Source organism: Kogia breviceps, chromosome 17 (assembly GCF_026419965.1).
Source record: "Kogia breviceps isolate mKogBre1 chromosome 17, mKogBre1 haplotype 1, whole genome shotgun sequence".
Taxonomy (NCBI): domain Eukaryota; kingdom Metazoa; phylum Chordata; class Mammalia; order Artiodactyla; family Physeteridae; genus Kogia; species Kogia breviceps.
The window spans coordinates 11,163,828-11,187,887 of record NC_081326.1 but is presented as its reverse complement, the minus strand read 5'-3'; the positions used below and the strand labels follow the sequence as shown (position 1 = coordinate 11,187,887).

The 24,060-nt window shown below is 42.7% G+C and overlaps 1 long non-coding RNA gene across 1 annotated transcript in view; it reads left to right on the top strand.

The window, feature by feature from the left end:
• The window catches only part of LOC136792895 (uncharacterized), a 71,124-nt gene extending 57,407 nt beyond the window's left edge, over positions 1-13,717 (top strand). Inside the window, exons 2-3 of the long non-coding RNA XR_010837479.1 lie at positions 10,463-10,708; positions 13,531-13,717. This is a non-coding gene — a long non-coding RNA (uncharacterized lncRNA). The remainder of the gene's footprint in view (positions 1-10,462; positions 10,709-13,530) is intronic.
• Positions 13,718-24,060: the final 10,343 nt, after the last annotated feature.

Below are 24,060 nucleotides of genomic sequence, written 5' to 3'. Positions count from 1 at the left end.
AACAGGATTTCCTTGCTCACATCCTTTGCTGCTAATTAGTTGATGCAAGGGCTCAGGGACTCAACATGCCTCCTTTCAATCACGGAGAGAACCATGGCTTTTCCTGAGCAGTGAATCAATGGCAAGTGTTCAATAGGAGCTAAGAGGACAGGGATGGTGTCCCGACGCCGCAGGGCCTGTGATGGAATCTAACCAAGTGGGGAAGCACCGGGGAGGGGAGAGGTGATAATGGACAGTGAATGTGACTTTGATTTAGAAACTGATTTTTATATCATTTGAGATAATTCAGTAACTTCCCAAAGAGACAGATCGGCTGCTGCGCCACGGGTAGGAGCTTTAGCAGCAAGTTTAGCCACGTGAGAGCATTTAAATTAAGGTCTTTTTACATTGTTTTGGGGAATTGCTTTGGCTGAGATGGTGGAATGGGGAGTGGGGAGCAAGGAAGAAAACTAAGTGTAAAGAACGTTAACTCTTTAGCCTCAACCCAAATACCCCAAAAGCAGCTGGGCAGGAGGAAACGCAAGGACAAGAAGGGAAATCCAGGCGGGATCAAACGAAACGTTCACTGGAATGGCAAGGACAGCGTCAGGCAGGGAAGAGGAGACTCCCATTTCCCCATTCCCATGACATTTTCTTTCATTTACACCCAGAATGACTCTTCTCTGGTCTCAGAGGGGGGCCTCCTTCAGAGGAGAAGTAATTAGTTTTTAAATAGCCTCTTGAGATCTACCTAGGGAAAGCGCAAAGTAGAATGTAATGGTTTAGAGATGAGATCAACCAGCAACTCAGTTGGGGGGTCACTGGGCAGCCACTGAAAAACAGAATAACCCCAGCAAGGAAAAGTGCTAGAAGAATGCTGAGGGCAAAGGGATAAATGGATATTGTCACATCTTAGGCCTGTGCCTGGGTTAGTATTTCCTTTCCATAGTGTCCCAAACCACTTCCTCCTTTGCACAATGCCCTGACTGCATAGGGCCAGGCAGAATAAATCATCTGAAAGTACTTCTCATGTTCCTCCTAAAGTAATATTATAAGCTATATTCGTTTTGTTGAAAAATTTCAAACACCTCACAGCACCCAACCAAAGTGTTTAAGTAAGATCAGTTAAGCCTGTTCCACGCTGTACTATTGAAAACTTACCAAGAAACCTTTGACCCTTTAAGAAGATTAGCTCCTTTAAATCATTAACAACCAATCAATACTTGCCTATTTCTTGATGAGGGGGCCAGTACTTAAGATGTGGTTTTATTCATGGCTTATGTTTCATATTATGGCTTGATTTAAAGACTGTATGTTTTAGGGATTAAGGGCATGGACCTCAGAGCAGGCTGGATGCAAGTCTGGCTCCACTATTTCCCAGCTGTGTGATCTTTGGAAAATTACTTAACCTCTCTGTTCCTTGCTTTACTCATCTGTAAGATGGGGGTAGTTATAGTACTATGGTATAGGAGATTAAACAAAGATTAAATGAGGGCTTAGAATAGTACCCGGCACATGGCCAATCCCCAATAAGGGTTAAATATTATTATTTGAGTTTTTTAGAATAATTTTACTGCTCTTGGGAACAGACATGATCCAACTTTAATTTGGCTGGCAGCTGTGACTTGCTTCTGTCAGTTGCACTGATGGGAGAGGCGTGAACACATGGATGAATCTTTCCTTAAGGACCATTTGTTTGGTTTGTAATAAAGTAATGTAACCCTTGGCTACATGTTAATAAAAACACTTATTATGTGTCAGGTGCTTTATATGCCCCATTTCATTAAATCTTCCATGAGGAAGTACTGTGATTATTCTCCCCACTTTACAGCTGAGGCAGCTGAGGCACAGCGAGGTTAATGGAGAAAGTGCCAAGGGTCAAACAGCGGGTAAGTGGTGAGTCTGACTCCAGAGCCTGTGCTCTTAACCATGGTGCTGTACTGCCTCGACCTCTTCTGACACAAGCCCTTGTCCAGAAGTATGAGAGCATGGCCTCCCCTTGGCCCTCTGGGAAGCCAGTAGCAGGGTCCCCACTTGCAAACAAAATGCTCACAATGTCACAGAAAGAACTTTTGCCATTTGATGGAGGAGAATCATATGCTGGGCAGATGCAAGGACTAGATGGTTCCTAAGGTAATTTCAAAAATTCCTGAAGACCTGAGGTGATCGGCAACAGAGTTCAATAACGCCAGCTCTTCAGGTAGTCAGCAAGGTCACCTGCTCCTGGGCCTGGGGGGGGCGGGGGTGGTAGGCTACCACAGGACTCCTCAAGCCTCCTGCAATGTCTCTGCTACTTGGGATCTGTCGCTTCAGCTTCTCCAGAGGTGTTCATTCACTCTGTGCTCAGCCGGCCCTTCCAGCTCTTTCCACACATGATTCTTGAGCTAGTGTCTTTGAGAGAGTTTACGAATCCCCTCTGAGCGAGGCACTGATTAGTAATGGCATGCGTTTTTTAGTGCTGCTGTGACAGATCACCACAAACTTCAGCGACACAAATTTATTATCTTATGATTCCGGAGCTTAGAATTTCCAGCACAGGTCCCCCCGCACAACAATCAAGTTGTCGGTAGGATGGAGTTCAGTTCTGAAGGCTCTACGAGGGTGTCTGCCTCCTTACCTTTTCCAACATCCTCGGCCCACGGCCCCCTTTCTCTGCCTTCAAAGCCAGCAAGAGCCTGGCGAGCCTTCCTCAGATGGCCTCTCTGCACCTTCTTCTGTGGTCGAGTCTGTCTCTGACCATAACGGGAAAGGTTTTCTGCTTTAAGGATTCTTGTGATTAGACTAGACCTGCCTGGACAATTTCCTGAGCTTAAGGTTCTTCACTTTAATGACATCTGCAAAGCCCCTCTTCCACATAAGGTGCCATATTCATGGGTTCCAGGGATTAGGACATGGACATCTTTGGGAGGACATTCTTCTGCCTACCACAGGAATGAAACTGAAACTGGGTGTCTAGTCCCATCAGTTTAGCATGCAAACAATGCCACCCCATGGTGTTTTTTCAAAATGCTACACCCAATATGTTCATTGCAGCTCTATTTACAATAGCCAGGACATGGAAGCAACCTAAGTGTCCATCAACAGATGAATGGCTAAAGAAGATGTGGCACATATATACAATGGAATATTACTCAGCCATAAAAAGGAACGAAATTGAGTTATTTGTAGTGAGGTGGATGGACCCAGAGTCTGTCATACAGAGTGAAGTAAGTCAGAAAGAGAAAAACAAATACCGTGTGCTAACACATATATATGGAATCTAAGAAAAAAAAAAGTCATGAAGAACCTAGGGGTAAGACAGGAATAAAGACACAGACCTACTAGAGAATGGACTTGAGGACACGGGGAGGGGGAACGGTAAGCTGTGACGAAGTGAGAGAGTGGCATGGGCATATAGACACTACCAAACGTAAAACAGATAGCTAGTGGGAAGCAGCCGCATAGCACAGGGAGATCAGCTCGGTGCTTTGTGACCCCCTAGAGGGGTGGGATAGGGACCGTGGGAGGGAGACGCAAGAGGGAGGAGATGTGGGGATATATGTACCTGTATAGCTGATTCACTTTGTTATAAAGCAGAAACTAACACACCATTGTGAAGCAATTGTACTCCAATAAAGTTGTGAGAAACAAAAAAAGGAAACTTGTAAAACAGTAAGATGGTCGCTCCGCTGGACCCGAGGGAGAAGGCGCTGGGAATGTGGGGCGAGAAAGTCCTCTACCTACCGTGGAGTCAGAGGATGCTCTCTGGGGAAGCTAGGCCTCCAGCTGGGCCGTGAAGAGTGACAGCTTTTCAGATGTCCAGCCAGGAAGAAGGAAACCCTGCTGGAAGGATAAGCCCGTGTAAAATGGTCAAGGAGGCACGGTGTGTTTGCCGATCTGCAAGAAGTTTAGTATTTTTGGCCCAAAAAAGTCAGAGGGACAAGAGATGGAAAAATAAATAGCAAGTGAAGTCTGGGACCTGACCGTGAAGGGTTTGCTATGCAGGTGAGGTGTTTGCCTTCTACTTCCTGGAGTGCTGGTTTTCCAACTACAATGAGAATTATCTGGGGAACTTTTATATAAGGCCAATGCCTGGTCCCAGTCCCAGTGCTTCTGACTCAGTAGGTGTGGGGTGAGGCCTGAACACCAGTATTGCTTTCAAACTTATCGGAATAAAATTTACATGCCTGTTCAACTTCTACTCCAGTCATACCTGGCTCCTGTCTGGTCTCCAAATGTGCTGTTCTTTTTTGTGTGTTTTTGGTTTGCTATGTCTCTTTTCTTTTACATGTAACGCTCCTAGAATGTCTTTACTTTTGACCCTGTTCTTCTAACTCCTAATTGGCTTTCATGACTCAAACCTACCATCACTTACTTCAAGAGGTCCTCCCTGATCTTTCCTGGCAGAGTTATGAATCCTTCCCTGTATTTCCATAGCACCTTTATATAATTCTCGGTGGTTGGTGTCCAGTTGACTTAGTTTGGGTCTTGGGCAGAATACAATGACTGAAGGTATTCCACCCAGATTGCGTCCAGTGGGGGAGGAAAAATTGGGTGCTGATATGAGAAGGGGGACTGGATGCTGGGCATCAAAACAGCAAGTATACTTTTCAATATTACATAAACTTGTATTGTTCCTGAAAATATTTAAAGCGGTTGTCTTTCTATTAGACTCTGAGTTCCTTAAGGGCAAATGCTACCTGATATTAATCTTTGAATACTTAGCTCCAAGTGAAGTTCCTGGCTCAGTAAGTGTTTGTTACGTGAGTGGTTCTTGCCCTCAGTTTTAAAGATATGGGTTTATTCTAAAGTCTGTTCTGAATAGCATTCATCCTTTTTAAAGTGCTTCTGCTTTATTCTCTCAGGCCCCCAGAGCTTTTTTTTTTTTCCTTTTTGAGGTACGCGGGCCTCTCACTGTTGTGGCCTCTCCCATTGCGGAGCACAGGCTCCGGACGCGCAGGCTCAGCGGCCATGGCTCACGGGCCCAGCCGCTCCGCGGCACGTGGGATCTTCCCGGACCGGAGCACGAACCCGCGTCCCCTGCATCGGCAGGCGGACTCCCAACCACTGCGCCACCAAGGAAGCCCGCCCCCAGAGCTTTTGCACAATGGCTTTTGAAACTATCATCCCCAGAAAACATCTTTGAGAAACTCTAAATTAGCTCCTTTCCATTTGTCCTCTTGAGAAAGCGATGCTAGAATTTAAGGGTCGATGATGGGAGGGAGGCAGGCCAGGTAGCTGGGACCCAAACCCACGAATCCCATGGACAGCTGGCCTCTGTCCCTGCCAGAATTCTGCTTCGTGGTAAGGAGGAAAGCAGAAACTCCTGGACTCAGGGTGAGAGGAGCCCAGCTCCTGTTGAAGTGATTGGGTTGACAGAAGCCACTGTGGAGGTCAAAAATGTTGCTTTCATTCTGTCCTATCTGCTGAACTTTCTCTAAGGATCTCTTTTAACTTATATTTAAGAATTGAAGGGAGAAGAAAAGCTGACAGTCAAGGAGTCTACATTTAAGTGCTAGTTTATAAGCAATTTTTTCTAAGTCTTAGGTTGTTTCAAAGTTTCCATTTAATGGGTATCATAGCGTTTCCCTGGAGAGAGGAGTGCGTTCCATCAAACTCACTACTCCTTTAGGAGCAGATTTGGATTTGGTTTTATGAACAGTAATGACTTTTTCATAAGGTGCACTTTACTTGCACACAGGATGGTGTGATTCATAAAATAAAGCTCTTATGCCTTAATTATCCTTTCCAGGAGTAAACCCTATTTCCTGAAGCTGTAAGTCCTATTGTAGACAAGCTAGGTCCTCCTACATTTGACTGTTATCTTGTGTAGCCATATTAAATGCCACAAAATGCTTTAGAATGGGAGAATAAAGCAAAGAAGGAGGAGGAGGAGAGCAGAGATGGCAGAGTAGCACCTGGTGGGACCCCTCAAGGAGAATGTCTCTGGCACCCAGATATGCACTGGGGCTCTGGGGAGGAAGGCAGAGCAGGTGGCTGAACTTTTTTCGATTGAACTGACCATCCCCGTAGCAGTTTGTCCTGAGCAATCAAAGCCCTCTCTCCAGTGCCGAAGGATGAAGGGCCCACCTCAGAGCTGCTCTCTCCTTCCCTCCTCACCTCCCTCTTGGTCAAAACTTATTTGGACAACTGGATAACTTAATGAACTCAGTAGAAACAACAAGCGCAGCAGTGGCCTGCTTGACACCCAGTCCTTCCCTTTTTCCCTCTGTAGTAGCAGCATTTTTATTTTCCTTTGGAGTAGGGAGACAGGTGACCAAGAATCCTGCTTACCTACATTTCTCCCAGCTGAGACCTCACAGCTGGCTTACAGGAAAGAGTCCAAACTCTTTGGCATGGGATACAACCAGGCAGTATAATCAAAGTGGTGTTTGGGGCCTAATACTTTGGCATCAGAAAGTAAAGGCAAGGAGTAAACTAGCAGCCAATTAGAACAGTTTGGCAGGATGTGGGCCGGCCTCAGCCAGGGAGACATTGTGCCAGAACAATTATTTAGAGAGAATTTGGCCAAAGAATATAGTACACCGAGAGCCTATTAGGAGCCAAGCCTTGTGCTAAGTGCTTCACATACGTTATCTCATTTGTGACAAAAGCAATTCCCGAAGAGCACCCGTGCTTCTCTGCTGCGGCACTTTTCACAGCCAGTAACTGTATACTTATTTGTGTAGTTACTTCTTTTGACATCTGGGTCCACCCTCTAAGTTTCCAACTATGTGCCTGGTGTGCAGTAGATGCTTGAAAATTTTGTTGAATGAATAAATGACTGTGTCTTAGTTACAACTTGTGGAACATAGATTCGTGAGAAGAAGCCTCATGGAATTCTAGGAAAACCTGAAAAACTCGTATTCAGGAAGGGGGGGCTATGCAGGGCAGTTCTGGGAACCTCTACAGCTCAACCTTCACTTGAGAACTGGCCATTCATATTACAGCTGCCAATGCTTCTGCACTATGGCTCTCAGTTGAAATTCTTGAGGGGTAGATTCTGATTGGCCCAGCTTCAGTCAGGTGTCCACAAATGATCCAATCAGCTATGACCAAAAGGGCAGACTCACATAGTAGGAGCTGTCTGCAGGATGTGCCTTACAGAGACGTGTGTTGGATATTTCCTTTAGGTATGAGTTACAGTGCTGTTGGCTATGAGTTCAATATTAATGAATCACAGTATATGTTAAATAAGGTGGCTTTGAATAGAAATACACATAAAACCAGGTTATGTGTTGATTGGTTGACAAAAATATTGTGACTAGAGACTAGCAGGGAACTAACCCTTTATTTTCGCTGGGAGCAGTGGTTCAGTATTTGCTAATTCAATATAACTACTGCAACAAATGAGAATCAACTGTCGTTGGAAATTTATACTTCTGTCAGCAATGTATAAGAGTTTCCAATGAGCCACATTCTTGAAAATATTTATTAATTTTTAAATGTTTTTTAAACAGATTAAAAAATTTTGCCCATCTGGTAGTAATAATATATATGTGGTGATATGATAATAATATATATGGTGATGATTTTTCCCAATCTGTGACTTGCCTATTCATTTTTAAAAAATTGAAGTATAGTTGATTTGCAATGTTGTGTTAGTTTCAGGTGTACAGCAAAGTGATTCAGAGATATATATATATATATATTCTTTTTCAGATTATTTTCCCTTAGAGGTTATTACAAAATATTGAGTATAGTTCCCTGTGCTATACAGTAGAGTGTGTATATTAATCCTCAGCTCCTAATGCCTACTCATTTTTATTAACTACATGTGTGATTCTCTTTCTCTTCCTCCTCCCCCTCCCCCTCTCCCTCCCCCTCCCCCTCCCCCTCCTTCTCCTCCTCCTCTTCCTCCTCCTCCTCCTCCTTCTTCCTCTTTTTCTTCAAGAAGGTCTAGGATCTCCTAAATCCTTCGCATTTTCATATATGTTTTAGAATAAGCTTGTCAATTTTCACTAAAAATTCTTATGGGATCATAATTGTCATTGTGTTGAATCTATAGTTCAATTTGGAGAAAATTATCATCGTAACAATTTTGATACCTCAATTTTAAACAACAGACGAACCCTGTGGAGTTTGGTGTGCGTAGCAACAATAAACAGTAAACATTTCAGTCACTGTGATGTTTTTCCATTGAAAACAAGCTCACGTCTACTCTCTTCCTCATGTAGGAAATGTTCCCATCTTAAATGTACAAACAATATAGAGCCTCTCTTTACCCTCCTATTTGCTCCGAAAAGAATTTCCTCTTTCTTCATTGACTACATTGTTTGCCCATCAGAAAACCAAAAGAGAAAAAGCCAAACAGGAAAATAATTAAAAGAACAATTACTGCATGTTTTTGTATGAATGTTATAGGTTAAGACTGAGAAAGTAATTTTTCTCTTAAATAGGTATTTTAGATTTGTTACTGCAAAAGATACCCCAAATCTTACTCATTCAGTAATATCAATTTCCTGCAACATTCCCTGGCATTCTGAAGGGATTTCTAAATGAGCATTATTGTTTTCTTTTACAAACATACATCTAATGATAGTAATTATTCTCTTACGAGGCTGCTGTAAAACAGAAAATAGAGGGTATAGAAATTAGAGGCTGCACGTGATTCACTTCCTATAAGTTTCTATACTCCTTTAAAATAAAGATTCTCATAAGTCACAGATTCACTTTAAAAACAATAAATTCAGGTTACCTGTTAGAATTATACTGATCTATATAGCCTTAGAGGGCTTTTTTGTTTTTGTTTTTTTTAATCTGAACTGGTCAGGGGCCAGGCACAGGTCTCTGTTAGGTTAATAGTGAACATTCCATTTTGGGGTTCGTCTGTCTCCATGTGTTTGAACATTTAATTCAAAGACGATGCTTCAGATTCATCAGTAGCACCTGTGCTTTAAGTTACTTTTATGACTCATCAACCAGGGGGTAATTGAAATCCTGCTGTGTTAGGTGACATGGGGCAGGCGAAAGATGTACAGGATATGGTTTCTGCTGTTATAATCTTACAGCATACTTGGGCAGACAGGACCCAGATGCCTTCAACATCCCATAGAATATCAAAATGCATACCCAGTACAGACCCTCAGAGGAGAATTTACATTTTAAAACATGACAATCATAATACACACACAGTAAGTGCACAATAAGTTAGAAAAGGGAGATTCTCATTCTTTCCTTGGAGACTGCATTATCCTTTTTATTTTCAGCCCTTATCTGAAAGTATGTGTTTATGCATTTATTTGCTCTCTTACTTACATTTTTGTCTGTCTACTCACAAGAATGTTAAGTTTCGTGAAGAGCTCGGGTTCAGTATCAGGAGAACAACTTGTAAATGATAGTTATACACTGCAGGATACATGATATATGAAACGGATGCTCTGTGTGCTACTGGGTCACAGGGGCGCCAGGGGGCCTGCTTCAGAATTCAGAGAGAACTTCACGGACGAGGTGACATTTTCCCTGTGTGAGAAAACCCAAGGGTCCATTTACAAAAGTGGCTTGATGGGTCAGAAGGGGTGCGTATTTAACATGTTGTTAGATATCACTAAATTGTCACTTTTAGCTGTGGAGAATGAGCAGGCGTTTATCTGGCACATAAAGGTGTAACAAAGGGACGATATTCCTGGCACAGGGAACAGCATGTGCAAGTGATCATGCAGATTTGTGGGATGCGTGGCGGGCAGTAGCCAGACTGTAGAAGAATTTAGGGCCAGGTTAAGAATTAGGTGAGCTGAGGGCATCAGGGCAGATCTCTCGGCGGAAGTGATCCACAGCGGTCTTTAAAATCTCCATAGGATGCAGGGCAAAGATGAGCAGGGACATGAATCCATTTCTGTGGACGCTATGCTCCCTCCCTTCCCCCCTCCCTCCCCCCCCCTTCTTCCCTCATCTCCCGCCTGCCTGCCTTGCCTTCCCGCCTTCACACATTGACTGAGCACGAGTTCCATGCCAGGCGCTGCTCTGGGCACTGAAGAGAACAAGGCGAAGTCCTGCTCTCATGACCTTTGCCTTCTAGTGGGGGAGCCACACTGCCAACAAGAGAATAAAGGGAAGAGGAAGGAAGGGGGTTCAGGGGGTATGAGAACTATGAGGGAAATAATTAAGTGAAGGAGAGCGCAGGGTGAGAGGGAGGTGGCCCCCGGAGACCTGGGAAGCAGATGCTGCACACCCACTTCCTGCCTAAGTCCTGCCCCTGCCCTGTTTGTTGCAGGTGTCACTGCCCACCCAGGGTGCTGGCATTTCTCTCCTCTCTGAACTCAACTTCCGGTTTCGTGGTCCCTATCTCTTGCAACCTCTATTTTCACTTTTCCGTCTCCCCTGTTTGATCGTAAGCTCCTTGAGGGCAGGGCTGCTGAGTTTTTTCGTGTTCGGATCCTACACTAGAGCACAGTGCCTAGAAGCACATAACCCTGATTTAAAAAAAAAAACAACACACAAAACTCCACTGTTAAAAAGTCAGCAAGTTTACATTTTCTGTTTTTTCCTTTCTCTTGTTTCTCAGGTTGTTTGCATGAAGCACGGTCACCGCCGCTGAGGAATCCTTTGGCTTGGGCTGAGTCGGTCCCTCTTGCGTCTTCAGTCCTTGCGGTGACCTCCACGTTGTTCCACGCGTGATAAATGAAGGGCCTCTCGGGCTGTGCTCCTCGCCTCATAATGAGAATTACCAGCAGGCCTGGATGGATCCAGAGTAATGTGAGCCTGCTGTCCTGCAAATGTCTGTAATAATAAATGACAAGGAAGGCAGAAGGTGTGATACATTCATTTCTTTATTATGAAATGTCCCTGTAGATGTTCAGGGCCCAAATTTAAACTAAACAGGAAAGCAAGCTATCCTCTGGGGCCTTTGGTTGCATATCATGAAAGAGTGTCAGTCTGGACTGAGACAATGGCTCCTTTGGGATCACAGGGCTTTCTAGAGATTACAGAGGCACCTCGTTTGGAGGTTTAATTGCAGACAGTTTCAATAAGGGTGACGTTAGATTGATCATGACCCGTTGATTTACATGGGAAATGGATTATGATTGAAATATGAGTAAGAGCCACCCTGAAAAGCTTCAGAAAATTACAACTGTAGGTCTCCATAGGAGAAGTTACCTTTTTCCAGCTTGACAGTAAAGGCTCCATAGTATCAGATTCTAGAAACAAGGAATGTCAGAACTGGAGAGAGCACTCGTGATGCTCCCTCTTCCTCCTATAGATGTGAAAGTCAGATTCAGAGCCATGAAAGGATTTACTGAAGACCCAAGGCCAGGCAGTGGTTGAGGCATGCTTACAGATTAGGCCTTTTGACTTGTTTGCGTTTCCCTCCGTTCTTGATATGTGATGATGAAAGAGCTTGGTAGGCTGTCAAGTCTTGTGGGATCTACTGGCATCCCGTCATCTCCATGTGCTGCCTCCAGTCCTAATTTGACCCTCCTGGGCCTTAGCTTACTTGGTGACATTAGATGATGTCCAAGTTCTCTTCTGTTTCTAAAATTCCATTCCTTCACGGCTCTGTTTTTAGAAAATGGAGGTAGTGGTTGAGAGAACCTTGGAATTCGTCCAGAAACTCTTCAGTGTTGCCTCCCCTGACCCTCCTCCTTCAGTCTCATCTCTTGCCACATTGTACCCATCCCATCCTCTGAGCCACCAACGCAGCTCCCCAAATGCCCCAGGATCAGAGCATCTGTGCGTGATGTGCCCTCTGCCGTCTTTGCCCTGCTAAGTCCTATTTGTTCCTTAAGGCTCTGTTCGAGCATCAACTTCTCAGGAAGGCTTTCTTGCGTGCTCTTACGGGCTTCCCCAGCACCCGATGCCTCTTGCTACCACAGTTTATCACACTGTATGGTAACTGTCCCCCTAGATCTCTCTCTATCTTTCCAGGCTGTGAACTCCTCAGCTCCGAATACCAGTGCCTGCACGGTGCCTGGAACATAGGAGAGGCTCAGTAAATGTTTGCTTAATGATATGTAGATAGAGTGCTGAGTGGTTTTCTCCAAGAGATGACCAGCAGTTCCATACTGATGGCTGTGTCTTGTCTTTTAAGACTTTGACGCCTGGGCATTGGCTGGTGTGAACCGCCAATTGGTGGCTCAGATGAAATAATGAAGGTGTTAAGATTCATCCCTTGGTGCCACTTTGCTGATGGGAGGAGCTCAAGGTGAATGACTTCTGAGCCTTCATCACAGGACAGCCTGAAGCTAGTTGCTTGCCATCTAGCCAAACCCTATTTCAAGGTGAGAGCTCTGGAAAGATATGTTGCAGACCCCAAAGAAGGTATAGCCTCTCCTGGGTTTATAAGATCTAGTGAACATTGGCAGCCTCTTCAGAGTTCTGGAGAGATGGGTGTAAGGCTTCTCACTGCAGCTGGAGGATGGGAAGAGGTCAGCCGTTCTCTAAATTTCTCAGAGGTTTTCCTTTCTGAGTTTGCTGAATGGTTTCTAATGTGTGTTAACTCAGGCTGCTGCTAATTGCTGCTGATTGCTGATGAATTGCTGGCAATAGCAAGTGACTGTCCTGGCAGCAGCGAAGGCTTGTCCCAAGATAACAGGAGTATGGATAGAATGGTGTAGGTGGTGCCGGGCTGCCTACACCCAGAAGCCCAGAATGCCCGGGCAGCCCAGCAAGCCACTTAGCAAGGGGAGCCAGAAGCAAAGGCTGTCTCGGGAGCCCAAGGCTACCGAAAGTGTGGAGCCAGAGGGCGCGATTCAGCAGGAACTGGGGCTCTGCTGTGTTAATTTTCATATTGAATGATGCATGGAAGTTGGCCACCAAGCTTAAGGAAAGTTGCTTCTCAACACCTCAGTGCGTCAGGATTCTTGAAGGAATCCAGGATAAAACAAGAGAAGTGACGCCAAATGGAAACAAGGGAATTGAAGATTCTGATACCGTGTTCAAAATTAATGGAGGGTGTGTGCATGATACGTAACAGGAAAGTAGTTCCAGACTACTGAGATTACCTAATAATTGCTGGCCTTCTTCTCTCTCCAGCAGTTATAAGGGAGGCTTTGCCCTGTCACCCCCGCTTTTCCTTCTCCCAGGCCTGGGGTGGGGATGTGGAAAGAGGCACAATCATTTCTTGAGCTCACCCACTGCCTTGTAGTAGGCTTTAGGGATGTAGCATGAAACTAGATGGAGTTTAAAGTGTTTTAGTCCTTCCTGCTTTTTTTTTTATTCCTCTGAAAATTTAATCCAGCTATTGACCCTGCCTGGATGCTATTTCTTCTTCTTTGGTTGGGGTGGGATGGCTCTGTGTGTGTGTGTGTGTGTGTGTGTGTGTGTGTGTGTGTGTGTGTGTGTGTGTGTCCCTGAAGAAGGTACTGATGTTCCAGCAGGGAGGCCAGGGCCAGGATCCTTTCTTGGTAACTTAGGGGTCAACAGCAGACATGAAGGGAAGGAAGGCTTGGCTCGGGGGCCTTTAGATCAAAGGGGCCTCTGAGACTTGGTTGGGCTGGCTCCTCTTGGTTGGAGTGAAGTCTACACAACAAGCATAGACTCCATCAGTGATTGCGTCAGTTGGGACCGTAGCAGGAAAGAGATGGTACACTGAAATGGTCACCTGGAGAGAGTTTAATGAATGGATTTTTTCAGAGACATGGACAGGGCCAAGGAAATCAGCAAAGGATGAAGCACCCAGAGGGTAGCAACAGTGGAGAGTGCCTCCTGATGATAGTTGGCAAACCCATGGAGCTGCCACTTGGAAACTATATGTACCAGCTGAGGACTGAACATCTGACCATTGTGGTGCATCATTTCCTTATCACTGGAACATCTACAGGTATTATTAAACCCATTTTACAGATGAGGCATGTTAGGAATTTGCCCACTGCCACACCTCCAGTAAGTGAGGAAACAGATTTGAGTACAGATCTGTCTGAATCTAAATGTCATGTCTTTTCTGGCTGCAACCATTACATCTGTCATTCAAGGCAGTAAGAGTTGAAGGCAGGGGTGGCGTCATCCTTACCTGTCCCTTTTATTATGAAAGCAAAAACTGCTGTGTCATCCCCAGAAGACTCCCACTTATTTCTTTTTTATTTTTTTTATTTTTTATTTTTTTTGCGGTATGCGGGCCTCTCACTGCTGTGGCCTCTCCCGTTGCGGAGCACAGGCTCCGGACGCGCAGGCCTAGCGGCCATGGCTCATGGGCTTAGTTGCTCCGCGGCATGTGGGATCTTCCCGGACCGGGGCACGAACCCGTGACCCCTGCATCGGCAGGCGGATTCTCAACCACTGCGCCACCAGGGAAGCCCTCCCACTTATTTCTTACTGGCCAGAATTGTGTTATATGACCCCACTGCCTGGCCCCCTTACATGCCTGCTCCTCACCCCTCCAGTTGCAAAGCAGGCTGGGAAGGCAAGTGTTTGGCTTTTCCATCCTGTATAGTGGAAAGTGATAAGGGAGCAGGAGTTGAGAATGATTCTTAGGTCCACCAACTAATGACTGACCTCTTTTTTCTAGAGTTTTTGTGACACAGTCTTTCTTTAGATAATTTGACACATTCCATCTGGTTTCGATCAATTAACGCGAGATTCTTCACTTTCTGGGTATTTAAGGTGACAGCATATTTCTGATCTATTATGTATTGGTTTCTCTTGTCTCTGGGTTTCTGGGAGGCACTTCACACGAAAGCCGGTGGATGCTAACAATAGTCCCTATGGTACCAGGATCAGAGATCAGTGGAAAGCCCTAAACACACTCCCTGGCACACAGCAGATATTTGGCAAATTGTCTCTATGATCATTATTCATCACTTCTGCCTTTGCACGATAGGGGGCGGTCTTGGAGGGAGGTGGCTGGCTATGCTGATGGTATTGACGAATGGAATTTGGATGTGCGAGCTGTCGTTTAAGACACCAGGATGATGCATTCCTGGTTAAGTGTGAAGAATGGACGGAGGGGCAGATTGCCTTTGGTCAGAGGGTAGCTAACAGATGTAGAGCTTTACACTGAGCAGGGCCAGAGAAGAGAGAAAACCATAGCCAGATAAATCGCTGAAGTTGGTTCTACAGAGAATAGGAATTGTGAGTTAAAAGAAGGATAAAAATGTGGGAAATTGTTGTGATTTTGAGACAATTGGGGAAGTGAACTGGAGATTGTAGTACTCTAGGCACTGGGCTGACCTCGTTGTGTTGCAATCATGTCACCTTTACATTTGCTTTGCCTTGTCAGCATAATCTGGAATAAGATAAGCGCCTTCCTAATGTTCCCAAAGGGGATGGAAGTAGATTCCAGACCTAGAGATGGCATCAGTCTAGATGATGGCTTAGATGAAAAAGAGATGTTCCCAGGCACCTGCCTGAGGAGTCTAGGGAAAATTATAACAGTATCACTTACATTGCATTTATTATGTGCCAGGCACCGCTCTAATTACTTTGCTTAGATGGTTTCATTTAATCTTCACAATAGCTGTGTGCAGTAGATACTTTTATCACCCCTGTTTTACATCTGAGGAAGCTGAAGAACAGGGAGATAAGTGACTTGACTAAACTCACATGGCTTGTAGTGGTTTAAACCCAGCCAGCCTGCTCTGGAGGCCAGGCTGAGTCCCCATGTCCATACAGGCCAGTTAGGTTGGCTTAAATGAATTTCCTTCTAAATGGAAGGAAATTTAACTTTCCTTAAATGAATTGCCTACTAACCTGGCAATCAGAGCAAAGTGGTGTAATGTGCACTTGCTTTTGAAATAAGTCAATTCTATTATAAAAGATGAATGAATTTGCAAAAGACAGGTGAAACATTTTAAGGTGTGTTAGATATAGACAAGCAGTTAGTAAGTAGGACATATGTGTTAAACAGAGGTGGGAAGGCATAAAGTGACCAAAAGATAGCTGATGTTCATGAGGTCCTGGGTATTAAATATTCAGCCATATAAATGTATATGAGGTATATGAGATACTAAATATTAAAAAAAGGCATAAAGTATTCAGGTTACTAAATGAGCACATAATATTAATGAGGTCCTAATTCACGTAGCCGTTCTAGCCCCATGAATCCTCTGCCCAAGAAACACACATAAACCCAGGGCTGGTCATCAGCTAACTGGTGAGCTATAGCTGTGGCCAGAGGTACTTGTCCCTTTGTTTCTCCAATGGAGCCAATGTGTGATGGCCAGGGCAACTTTCCATCCTTGGGCCCCCTTGCTCAAATCTCAGTTGTGATCTTTGTAACTATGGCATCGGTAGGAAAGACGTGTGTGTGTGTGTGTGTGTGTGTGTGTGTGTGTGTGTGAGAGAGAGAGAGAGAGAGAGAGAGAGAAGACAAATGAACACTGCTAACCCAGGATTCAAGCAATGAGGTCCTCCCACCCTGGCTGCACCCTATCTTAAGTGTGTTAACTCATCCTGGTCTCTTTTCCCTTCTTTCTCGCTGTGTGTTACAAAGGGATTTGTAACAAACCATCCCATGACCTCCTGGTAGTGTTTTCGGCATTCTGGTAGCCTGCCACGGCATCCAGATAATGCCCCACAGGACAGTGGTAGACCTAGGCTGTTGGGACCTCAGCAAGACCCCTGATAATGGTGCATGAGCTCCTCGTGGGCAACTAGAAGCTGGGAGGTACGGCAAACAGAAGGGCTCCTGCCTGCTGGTGGTGGCAACGCTCTGGGACCAGGGCCCTGGGAAGAGGTTCCTGGTGATGCGCCCTCCCTCCGGTCTGCTCTGGTGATTGGGTGAAGACACACAAGCTACTTTAATCAAATTTAAAGAGGTGACAAATATTTGAAGGTCTTCATGTCGGAGAAGGGTTTCATCTGTTCCGATTTTCTGAGTTCAGCTGTGGGCCATCCGTTCCGCTTGGGGCCAGAGGCTGGGGTGTGAGCAGGGGGCAGAGAGTGGGGACTGGCCGTAGAATGTAACGAGGGGCCCTTGAGTCCACAGAGCACCGAGTGAGGTGAAGTGGGGAAGGATGAGAACAGGGCTCAGCCCCAAGACTCGTGCGTGGCAGGAGGGAGGTAAGAAAACTGGTCCTAGGTGAGCCTTACCACGGTGCAGGAGGTGAACAAAACCCAGGTGCCCCAGCAGAGGGGATCAGTGGTTTTTCCTGGGGAGTGTGAAGGAAGCTGCTAACCGCCAGCATCCTGGGAACCAAATCCGTCTAGTATCTAGGGTCTGCTATGCCCACGCTAAGCCTGGCTCACTACATATCCATTGATAAGTACGGGGATTGTGGGTACGTCAAGCTTGTTCCAGCAATCACCGAGGTTCCTGCCCTCACACCCTGCCTAATTAGTTCCTGCCTCGCTTCTTTCAAACTCTGAACCAGTGTGACATGAGCCTTTGGGCTGGGACTTTGAAACCCGGCTCGCTCTGAAGAAGTCGTTTTCAAAACTCTTTGACCTTGATCCACAGTAAGAAATACTTTCGCATAAAAATGAAGTACGTATACGTGAACATGCACACACATATGAAACCAAAATAAGAGTTCCATGAAATTTACCCTTACCGCATTTGATGAGCTCCAATGTGGTCCATTGCATTTCTCTTAAAAAATGTTAATCACAACACACTAAATTGTTATATATCCCACTAATGTATCATGACCCAGAGTTGGAAAAAATAGTGTCAGAGGATTCAGGCTTGACTTTTGTTCTTTTGCTGTCGGGGCCTTGTGCTACCTTGGGAGCAACCTGCCCTACCTGAGCCAATGGAACCCAATTCCGGACAACAACCAAATGCTTTAATTTCTTCCACAGAGATGGACCAGAAATGAATGGGGAACCCAAAGACTTATTATGACCTCAGTAATTTGCATGTATCTCTTCATGTAATTCTCACAGTCATCCTATCCACGTGATAGTTTAATTCTCCTTTCACAGATGAATCAAATGAGATCAAAGAAGTGCGATTCAGCAGGGGTCACAAAGGGAATAAGTGGGATAATTGGCACTTGAACCAAAGGCTGCTTGACTGCAGCTTCAGGACCAAGGTACCTTTCTTCTGTATCAGCGAGCTTACTGCCCCTAGCTCTCTCCTATATATAAAACAACTCTGGAGCTTGAATTCCCTTTCCATTTTCCCTTGTGAATCCCCAACCCTCTCTTTGCTATGTAAGCCACTGGAGTAACTTGAGAACGAAGATTCTGTGTAGCAAGTTTTCTTGTCTTGTACGTGCGTGTTTGGTGACCAGCCTCGTGAGTATGCTTATCCTCGTCTTATCCTCACAAGTATTTCTAAGCAATATTTTGACAGATGCAAGGGCTGGCATGGTAGAAGCAGCTGTCTGTTATGTTGTCTCCAATGACATATGACAGTCTTCCTCCTTAATTAGGAACAGGATGTATGCATGATTTATATCTGCAAGCTATAACTCTCCAACAGGTGAAGTCTCAGTTGTTAGTATTTGAAATATCCCCTATAAAGCCTAAAATTAGTACAACAGAATGTGAATTGCAAAGTGGCAGACACATCAGGTTCTGCCTGATATGATAAAAATAATAAAATTTCTTATTATCCCATAACTTGCTTATATATGAAATAAAGACACCAATATATGGCACCTAGAGATGCCTAGAATAGAATTTTAAAGCTTCAGCGACCTTTGTTGAAGTTTGAGGTCCATGTCTTCGTGCTTGAAGGATATTTTCAAATGGGTTGGGGGTGGTAGTGCTAAAAGGGACATGAATCATGCATGAATAAATAGAAAAAGATCCTAGAATTATTTTGAGAGAATGGAAACTTGGTCACTTAAAATATATATTAATTATAAAATGAATACACATTTATTGTAGACAATTTTGAAACAAAAATGTATAAAGTAGAAAATAATATACTCTTAATAGCCAGAGGAAAGTTAACTTAAAATTTTAGGCATATTTCACTCCAGGTTTTTTTTTTTCCAATACATCTCAAATAAACACAGATGTTCATATGTTTACAACATTGGGATCAAGCTCATTATACTGAAATATAGCTTCATATCTCTGCTTTTCTTTAAAAAAATTAATAAAGAACTTTCCCATATGCCAGTACATATTCTTTGGAAATACATATTTTTAAATCTATTTATTCCTTTCTTGGACATTTTGGGGTTTTTTTAGGGTATTAAAAGTATAGTCAAACATTGCTTTGTTTTTATATCCAAAATTGTGAAATCCCTACATACAGGAAAAGCAATACAAGAAGTCAGAAAACATTGAAAACATAAACAGTTCCTGTAAAAGCAATTTTAACAACAATATTGCCAGCTTGCAGTGGTTTGGCTTATGAGGGCTAATTTTGCTGTTTTGTTTTTTGAGAGCATAGGTTATTTGTTTATTCTACATATATTTGATTTTATACCACACACTTCCTCCAAACTCCTCCTTTCTGTCCTCTGATTGGAATGCTACCCATGTCCCTTTGGTGATTGATGTTAGCTTATGGTTCTGATCAATTAAATCACTGGGGTCAACTTCAGAAAGAATGCCTTTTATTAATTACATTCTTTGACTAATATATTTCTCTTTAAATGTCACATTTCCATGGTAAGAGGTTTCAGTAAGAACTAAAGTGTTTCAATAAGTTACAATTTTTAAAGAAGTTTATTTCATAAAGAAAGGAACTTGAAAGTAAAAATCCCCTATGTTTTCCTATATGACCATTCACCTCATAGCTCAACAAAGCAAAAGCGACCAGAAGTCAGTCTGGCCAGGGTTTGGTCTTGGTTGGGCAGGGACACTCCTGCTCTGGACCCCAGGACCACCTGTGGTGGCTGCCCTTTAATTGTTCACTGTGACTGGAGCTTTTGGTCATCCTGTTTCCACACAGTGTTGCCCATAGAGATCTAATTTCCTCTCTGTGTTATGTTGACTATTAAACTAATTGTAACAGTGAGTGATTTTCAAACTGTGTTCCACAAGGCACGAAGGGAGAGATCTCCCAAGTTACCTGGGAGGTTGTTAAATATGCTGGTTCTGGACATTAATTCTGGAGATTCTGACTCAGCAAGTCTGGGATGGGGTCCACATTTTGAGAACCGCCCTCCTGGGAGAGGGTTGGATAGTGGTAGCTTTAGCAACCCTTCCCTCTGTTCTACTACAATAGAAGTTTTTTTCTTAAAGAATCTGAAAACAGCTTTTCTAAAGAATGCTGTGCTTATCTACCCTAGTATGAGCATCAGAAAAGCAATGACTTTCAGAAGCTTACAAGAGGTGACTCTGCAACACAGGGCGGTTACCAGCTGCTTCACTTCTGGAAAAACTGTAAGATGCCCTGTCCACTACTTCTGTCCCTCCTCCCGCCCTGACTTCTCAGCGATTAAGTTGGCATTCTCTATGATGTACAGCGTGATGCTGGTGGGTGTTTTCAGGAAAAATGAGAAATGGGGCATAAATAGTTACTTAGCTTTTACAAGAGCATAAAAATATAAAACTAATGTGCTGCACAATTTTTGGTGTGGAGGGCTCATCCTACACTGACATATGAATATGCTGTTCCTTCTAAGTGGGTTGTTGAGAATAGGAGGGTAAGTTATTTAAAACAGTGTGTGCATTACGTGGTCAACAACTTTATGTTTTAAATAATTCAGTATAGACATGTAAGTGTATGTGTATGAATTGTTTGGAATTCATTCACATTTGGGCAGTCAGTTAACCTAGGCTGCATGCATGTTTCTAGGAGTAGTTTGTTGATATTTAACCAAACGACATACTTTGCAAACAGCCCCTCAACCCTTCCAGCCATCTTTATCTTGGATTAAAATAGGACTAGAGGGCTTCCCTGGTGGCTCAGTGGTTGAGAGTCCGCCTGCCGATGCAGGGGACACGGGTTTGTGCCCCGGTCCGGGAGGATCCCACATGCCCCGGAGCGGCTGGGCCCGTGAGCCAAAAAAAAAAAAATAGGACTAGACATTTTGTTAAACATTACTAATGGGTTCTCCTTGGTGAAATTAATAGTTTGCTATTTTGTACAATGGCTTTTACAATTTTTTTGCTGAAATTATTGGTCTTTAATATATATGGATTGATCAAAATATTTTAGAGAAACTCTCCCATTTTGCATGAAAGGGTATAAGAAGCTAGGAAGCCTGCCTTCCTCACATTTGGGGTTGGTGCCTGAGACTTTAATACAATATGTTTTTGTGTTCCCACAATTTAGAAGATTCTGGTCATTTGAGGTTGACTGAGAGGTTAACTGAATTTGCCTCTAGAATTCATGATTTTCCTGAATATTTTTTTAATGCAAGGTATGGTTAGACTATTTAAGAAGATGAGCCTGGGGGGGAAAAAAAGAAGAAGAAAAAAGGGACTGTCAGTCCAGTGGTTAAGAATCTGTGCTTCCACTGCAGGGGGCATAGGTTCAATTCCTGACCAGGGAGCTAAGATCCTGCATGCCCCGTGGTCTGGCCAAAAAAAAAAAGACAGAGGCTGGGACTTCATCTAGCTAAGAAAACAGGTTGCCTTTGTGCTATCTGCCAATAAGTGCTTGTATTAGTTACAGAATTTAATCTGAGAACTGCTTTATCTATAACCTGCCACAAAATTCAAGCATTTATTAATAATCTGATACAAATGTACTTTCATATAAGAACATTTATAATATCAAGATTACAACTGAAAATCTTTTGACTTATTAAAAGGAACCATTCCATATTACAAAAAAACTCTTCTTTGACTTAAATTGAAACCCAATTTTGTGATGAAAGGCATCAGAATAAATACAGGTTCTATTTAAATTTTATGATAACTACTATGTATTTATCTGACAATAAATATATTTATCTGATAATAAATATATTTATCTGACAATATAATGGCTAGTTGACGATTTGTCTTCTCAAAACATCTGTGCTGGTAGTCTTTCTATTGTTTTAAATATTCTTCATTAAATAGCTATGGAAGAAGCACTTTCACTTCTGGGAAGATGGAGTAGACGTACTTTTCCCCATTTCATGTGCTAAGGACAACCCAAAACCCTGGACAATATATATAAAACAAACATAAGAAGATTCTGAAAGATGAAAAGAAGAAAGCAGATCAGCTAGGAACCTCAGGACACAAGGAACAACATGATGGTAAATTTCCTGGGTTTTCTTTTTGTCTCATCAATCCCAGACTTGGAGCTTAATAAACCTGTAACCCGGAAACACCAAGTGCAGACAGAAAGAGCCCCAACACAAGCCTGCTCTCTCTAGCCAAAGGACCAGGAAAGGGGCAGCTTAGGAAGACAAAAAACATTTAGACAATAACTGCTCCACTCCAGCCAAACACCACAGAAGAACCAAGGTCCCACCTCCACCAACACCAGAAAAGACTCCTACCCTCTCCACACTGGAACAAGGAAACCCCTCACCTGGAGTGGTGTCAGAGGAGACCGCATGGAGTGTTAAGCTTTTCACCACTGTCCAGTGGTGATGAGACCGCCTCCCTGGCCCCCGTGGTGTCAGTAGAAGTACAAGTTATCTATATATAATGCAATACTCAGAGAAATCACTAAAAATGCTGTACAAGAGATACTTTCAAATATAAAATAGATTTATTATAACCCATACATAGGAATATAGGAAAAAGGAAGCAAATGAAAAACTGAGAGAACAAACAGAAAACAAAATATAAAATGGCAGGCTTAATTCTCAACATATTAATAATTGCATTAAATGTGACTGTTTTACATATATCAACTATAAGACTGTCACTGGCAGAGTTTATTTAAAAAATATAACTCAACTGTATGAGATCTATAAGAAACTCACTTCAAATATAACAACATAGAAAGGTTGAAAGTAAAAAGATGAAAAAGGTATATTATGCAACCATTAATCAAAATAAGTCAGAAGTGGCTATATTAATATCATATAAAGTAAACTTTAGAGCAAAGAAAATTAGTCAGAAAGGGACATTATTTAATGGCAAAAGGTCAGTATATCAAGAAGAGATAGTAATCGTAAATGTGCGTGCATCAAACAATAGAGCTGCAAAATATGTGAAGCAAAAACTGATAGAACTGAAAGTAGAAATGGACAAATTCCTCATTATAGTTGGAGATTTCCATACTCCTCTAATAACACTGATAGAACAACTAGACAGACAATCAGCAAGGATATAGAAGAATGCAACAACATTATCAGCCAACAAATTTAATTGACATTTATAGAAAGATTCAGCCAACCACAGCAGAGTACATATTCTTTTCAAGTGCCCATGGAACATATACCAAAATAGGACATATCTTGGGCCATAAAACTTAAAGAGAATAGAAGTCATATGGTATGTACTTTCTGGACACAGTGGAATTAATCTAGAAATCACTAACAGAAGGATCACAGCAAAATCTCCATGTACTTGGAAACTAAACAATACATTTCTAGGTAATCCATGGTTTTGATTATATTGAAGTAAAAAGAAATTGAACTGAATGAAAATGAATATACAGCATATCAAAATTTGTGGGACTCAGCTAAAGTACTACTGAAAATATAATTTATAGCATTAAAATGCTTTCATTAGAAAAGAAGAAAAATAATGTAAGTTCTTCAAGAATCTAGAAAAAGAAGAGCAAAATAAGTGAAAAGCAAGCATAGGGAAGGAAATAATAAAAGAACAGAGATCAATGAAATTAGAAACAAAAGTAGAGGAAATCAGTGGAACAAAAAGTTGTTTTTTTCTAAAATTTTTAAATGTTTTAAACATTTTATTTTATATTGGAGTATCATCGATTACAATGTTGTGTTAGTTTCAGTTGTACAGCAAAGTGATTCAGTTATACATATACAAGTATCTATTCTTTTTCAAATTCTTCCCATTTAGGTTATTAAAGAATATTGATTCTTTGAAAAGACCGCACACCTCAGTGAAGGTCCCGTGTGCCGCCACTAAGACCCGACACAGCCAAAAAAATTAAAATACATAATAAATAAGTAATAAAAAAATAATAATTTAAGCCCTCCCAAAATAAATCTCCAGGCCCAGAAGTTTTCACTGGAGAATACTAACAAATGTTTAAAGAAGAAATAACGCCGATTCTACACAATCTCTTCAAAATAGAAGAAAAGGAAGCATTTCCAATTCATTTTATGAAGCCAGTATTTCTTGATACTAAAAACCAGATAAAGACAGTACAAAAAAGAAAAAGAAAACTATGAATATAGACACAAAAGTTTTTGCAAAATATTGGCAGATAGAATTTGGCATTCTATAAAAAGA